Source organism: Macrobrachium rosenbergii, chromosome 3 (genome assembly GCF_040412425.1).
Source record: "Macrobrachium rosenbergii isolate ZJJX-2024 chromosome 3, ASM4041242v1, whole genome shotgun sequence".
NCBI classification, from domain to species: Eukaryota; Metazoa; Arthropoda; class Malacostraca; order Decapoda; family Palaemonidae; genus Macrobrachium; species Macrobrachium rosenbergii.
The window spans coordinates 45,058,977-45,064,776 of record NC_089743.1 but is presented as its reverse complement, the minus strand read 5'-3'; positions in this window follow the sequence as shown (position 1 = coordinate 45,064,776).

The window sequence follows — 5,800 nt, the reverse complement described above, 5'->3', positions numbered from 1 at the left end:
CATCACTATATCATTCATCATTATGTGGTGTTATATCATCATCCTCTTTTTTTGACAACCACCAACACCGCCATCATCATTATCATCACCATCTTCTTGTTGTTGTTTTTATTGTTGCTCATGTTGTCGTCGTCGTCGTCGTCATCATCGTCATCATCACCGTTCGTTGTTTTTGATGTTGTTTATATCTACTTTTTTCATTCAGATCACAATTTTCTATATGAATAAATCTGCACTTCATACGCATTTCTATTATATGATACAACATATTTCTTACTGGAAAAAACAAAGGTTCATCCAAATTATTCCTAAGCTGTTTTGATGTAATAATCTGAATGTTTCTAATATATTTACTCTTTTTTTTTTTCAGGAAAAATACCGCTCGAATGCACTATCGATTCCTACTTGATGCTGCTGAAGTAGTTACTCAATCGAATTCTGAAGATATTGATATCGTCATTCTACCTCCTTCTACTGGTGATCAGCCTGTTGACAGTGATGAAGAAAATTAAGATGATTCTCTTGATAGAGAAGGTATGCCTGATGAGATTAGTGGAGAGCTTGAAGTTCGTGAAAATGAAGACGAGGAGGTCGAAAACTTCAGAGATAAAGGAAGATGGCGTAATTGGGAAAATCTATCATTTGATCTACACTCAGTTCCTGAAGGTGATTGTGAAGCTCATTTAGGAAAAGGAATGTTTGAGATATATAACCTGTTCATCCCGGATGAGATCATTAGTCATCTGAACGCACAAACGAATTTGTATGCTCAACGAGATAAAATCGACAAGGAGATCTCTATTGATGAGGAAGATATGACAAAGTTTTTGGATTAGTTCTGACAATTGGATATCATAGTGTGTCCTCTGAGAATGACTATTGATCGACAAGTGATGACTTAGCTATGCCAGTTTTTCCTAACATTATGGACAGGGAAAAGTTCAAATTCATCAAGAAGTATTTTCATGTTGAAGGTAGCAATAATCGGGCAAAATCAAAAATGGCAAAGATTTTATCCCTTCTTGATATGCTCAGAGAGAATTATCAGAAGCATGGTATTTTTCATGAGTAATGAGCATTGATGAATCAGTGATCCCTTATCATGGCCATCATAGTGCTAAGCAGTTCATACGAAATAAACCTGTCAGATTTGGTTATAAGATGTGGATGATGTGCAGTGCTGATGGCTATCCATATAACTTTTCAATTTACTGTAGAAAGGATGAAAACGGGAAGCTGCCACTTGGATCTCAAGTCATTATGGACATGTTGCAGCCAGTAGTGAATAAGGATTCACATGTCATATTTTTTTGACAACTTTTTCACCAGTTATGCATTGATGGTTGATCTTACTAAACAAGGCTTCCATGCTTGTAGAACAATCAGAGAAAACCGCACAAGAAAATATCCTCTTTTGCCAAAGAAGGAAACTGAGAAAAAAGAGAGGTTCTCACGAATACAGATCAGATGATACGGTCTTACGTGCAACATGGAATGACAATAGTATTGTTACAGTCGCCAGTAACTACTATGGAGTCATTCCCATTCAGAAAGTTAATAGATGGGTGAAGAATGAAGGAAAAAGGATAATGGAACAGCCATATCTAATAAGTATGTATAATAAAGGAATGGGTGGGGTAGATGTATGCGACAAAATGGTGGCAACCTACAGGCCAAGGCTGCGATCAAAGAAATGTTGGTGGAATATATTTTCACAACTGCTGAATCTCTCCATTGTAGCTAGCTACAGATTCTACCAGCATGTGAATCCTGAGTCTCGCGTAACCCATAAGGATTTCAGACGTGAAATAGCCTGTACGCGGGTAAAATCCAAACATCCAGAGACAGACAAGGAGGGCCAACATCATCTGTACCAAGGGCAGTGCGATATCATAAGATAAATCACTTTCTTGAGGAATGCTCTAGAGGCAGGTGCTATGTCTGTAAGAAAAACACACGCCTGAATTGCAAAAAGTGTGAAAAGAGGCTCCCTAAGAAGTGTAGCATCACATTCCACAAGAAGTAAGTGAAATTGTTTCTCAAAGAATCAAATAAACAGTAAAGTAATTAATAAAAGTAATTAATATTAATGGAACTTTGTCATTACAGTAATGTTATATTGTAAGATTTACACTGAAAAAACCAACAGTTTTTTGTTATTTTTGTAAAAAGAGCGATTTTTATTTTTTATACCAAGATTATACCCGATAAATGTCCAACGTTCCCATTTTGGGAACACAATAAAAACAATAAAGGAAATAATAAACTGAAGATTTTTTATTATATTATCATAAAGTGCACCTAAACAAGTAAGTTCTGAGATATTCATGCCTCTACTTAAAATCCTTCAATATGCGGACATTAACGGGTTTAATTAACTTCGAGCTGTTTGTAGGCGAGAGCAAGTTGCCAGATTGGCCATTTCATGGCCAAATTTTTTTACTTGTCAATTTTTTTTTTTTAACGCTGTGGGCATGAAAAATCAGTTTGGCCATTTATGCAAGTACTCCCGAAATGCTACAATGCACAACAGCAAAACCTTTTACGACTCGACTGCAGAAAAAGAACAAGATATTCAATATTTAGAGGAGGTGCTGTCAATTTATAGCTGTGTTTCCTTGCAAGTATTTTAAGTTTAATTTACAGTATTTGTGATGACATGTAATCGACTATATAAGCATAATTTATGCACAGTTAATTGTTGGTATGTTAATTCACACAATTCAATCATTTTATATCTTTGACCATATTTTTGGCCAAATACTTTTCCGCATTGGTCATTTTCGGCCACATTTACTTTAAATTTTGCCCATAAGCTGTCGTGTTCATCTAGCAACCTCGGCCGGGGCCCGCGAGAGTTCGTGCTGGCGTAATGTAAATCAGCCACCAGCCAATTGTCTAATAAAAGAAGCGCATTCAAGGACAAGTAAAACAGCGAAACCAGGATAAGGGGGGAACCACGAGCAAGAAAAGTGATGAAACAACGCATTTGTTTCGTAAGAGTACGCAGGCGCTTCGGGTAATGAGGCGAGACAGGGATTTCCTCCTTCGTAATTATTACCATCTTTTTTCCCGGGATCCTTGAACCAGATTTCCCTCCAGGTTTCTTTCCAGAGTCATCCCTTCATTTGATGCCTGGAAATTACGTAATGCGTTTTAGATGGTTAGTTTTCTAGATGACAAGAATTGTAGGCTCATAGATAAGGAAGCGCATATAATTACAGATAGAATGATTTGCCGTTTTCTAGTAAAAAGTTTAGAGTAGGCTTTTGTTATAAAATCGTTATGTCACGTGATTGGGCGCGCTCTGTCATTTAATAATAATAATAATAATAATAATAATAATAATAATAATGTTATGTAATATTCTTCTTTTCTTCTTATTATTTTTATAATAATAACAATCATAATAATAATAATTAATGTTAATAGTGAAACTAATGAAAATGACCATAATAAATAACATTTTCGCAGTTTGTGCCTCCTTGATTTGTCAAGCATTTTAATAATAATAATAATAATAATAAATAACTGTAAATGTTTCTGCCTCCTTGAATCCCCAAGCATTATAATGACCATCACTATGATTATCAAAGAACATTATATCCCCAAACCATTCCTTTGAACATAGAAACATAACTCTCGCTTTTGTATCGATCCGTTGTTCGAGAGTTCACGGCTGCAACATGTAACAGTTGTTGGGATGAGATTGCATTCTTCCGAGTATGTTTTCCTTTCCGGGAGTTCTGTCTGTCTGTCTGTCTGTCTGTCTGTCTGTCCAAGTGTTATTATTATCTGGAACATTGCGAGACAAAGGAGTAACCAAAGTAATGTTTGTGACTTCATTTTTTTTTTTTTTTTTTTTTGGGGGGGGGGGCCACTGTTGGGAACGCGGTCACTTCTGACCAGAGTTAAATACCTTAAATTACTTCTGCAAAATTTCCTCTCTCGCTATGCCAGGAAACTGTGTCTATTCTGTCCCATTCTTGAGTTGGTGTGTGATGCATGGCGGCTTCTCTTGTCTAAGTAATTATGGTCGTAATTATAATGAAACCATAAGGTTAGGTCTGGTGGCTGCTTGGATTGGTGACCACCAAGGAATGCCAGACGTGTTTGGCATATAAGCCCATTAAAAATATCCTACAATGGGGAAAGACAGACTTATGGAAACATAATAACAATAATACTAATAACAATTATATTTATGGTAACTACTATTACCACTGCTACTACTACTACTGCAATTAGTATCAATAAGTAAATTTCCGATTTTTCATATTAGGCTTTACTACTCAACGAAAAGCCTTATCAGAAATGACCACTGTCGTATGAAACTCTATGAAAAGTTAAATTTTAACTAAAGATTTACAATTATTTTATCCATAAAAATTTACCGTTCTTAAACTGAGATGATTCAGTTAGCAATAAACCGCCTCAGAACCGGTCGTAATTGTAGTTGAGCCATGCTGTGTAATGTTTAGTTAGATACAGCTAAACAGTTGCAAAAATGATTAAAATTTTTAACAGATTTCATTTACTCAATGTATCTAAAACGATCATAATTCTAGCTCTGCAAAAATATATAATGTTCAGTTAAGGTAATGCTGATGAAAGTGTAGAAGGAATAGAACTTATTGTCTTCTTAGTTTTCTGTAAAAGAAAACTATTGTGCCGGTTTTGTCTGTCCGTCCTCACTTTTTCTCTCCGCCCTCAGATTTTAAAAACTAATGAGGCTAGAGGGCTACAAATAGGTGTGTTGATCATCCACCCTCCATTCATCAAACATACCAAATTGCAGCCCTCTAGCCCCGGTAATTTTTATTTTATTCAAGGTAAAATTCAGCCACAATCGTGCTTCTGGCAGCGATATAGGATAGGCCACCACCGGGCCGTGGTTTAAGTTTCATGGGCTGCGGCTCATACACTATTATACCGAGACCACCAAAAGTTGGATCTGTTTTCGGTGGCCTTGTTTTACGCTATAGCGGCTGTACAGGAACCTCGTTTTTCGGCGCATTTGTTACTTTTATTTTTTTTACTCGTTGCATAGGACATCCTGTATTTCTTCACTTATATTAAAAGGGTCTATTTTATCACCAGGTTACCGACTGGCCGGACATCGTCATGGTCACGGTCAGTCATGTATCTTCTCTTTTTCAGAATTCCTGGAATTGTAAAAATGAAAAGATGGCCATATGACGCCACATGCTCTTTTGGCTGATTTATTTATTTTACATAACTTCCTTCGTCTTGACGTGTGTGGATGCTTGTTTAAGAAAGTTCATGGCCATTTTGGCTTGTTAATCCATGTATTTTTTTTCCTGTACGTAACGTAGATAGTCTGAAGAAAATAGAATCCACTTTTAGACATCACGAAGTCCTGAAAAAAAAAAAAAAAAGCAAACAAAATAATATTCTTGATATATCGTAAGCACGATGCAGTTGCAAAATTACTTATTATTATTTTGATGGGACAGGCGTACAGGTAAGATAATAATAAATTGTAATCAGTGAAGCTACGATACCAGGAAAGGTATTCAAACCTCTTTCCTCATACTTCGTGCCTTAATTCCATCTTCACAGAGAGCAAAAGTAAATCAGACACAAAGATTTCGATGAATATGAACGTGCAGCCATCTTTGATGATGACAGGACGATAAAACGTCGATTCAACAAATCCCAAGTCATGGAAAGGTATCCGAATCTTTTTGTTTCGTCTGTTGTTCTTTAATTCCATCTCCGTGCGTTGGTATATATGAATATATAGACATTATGAAGAAATGAAATACAAATCACGCAT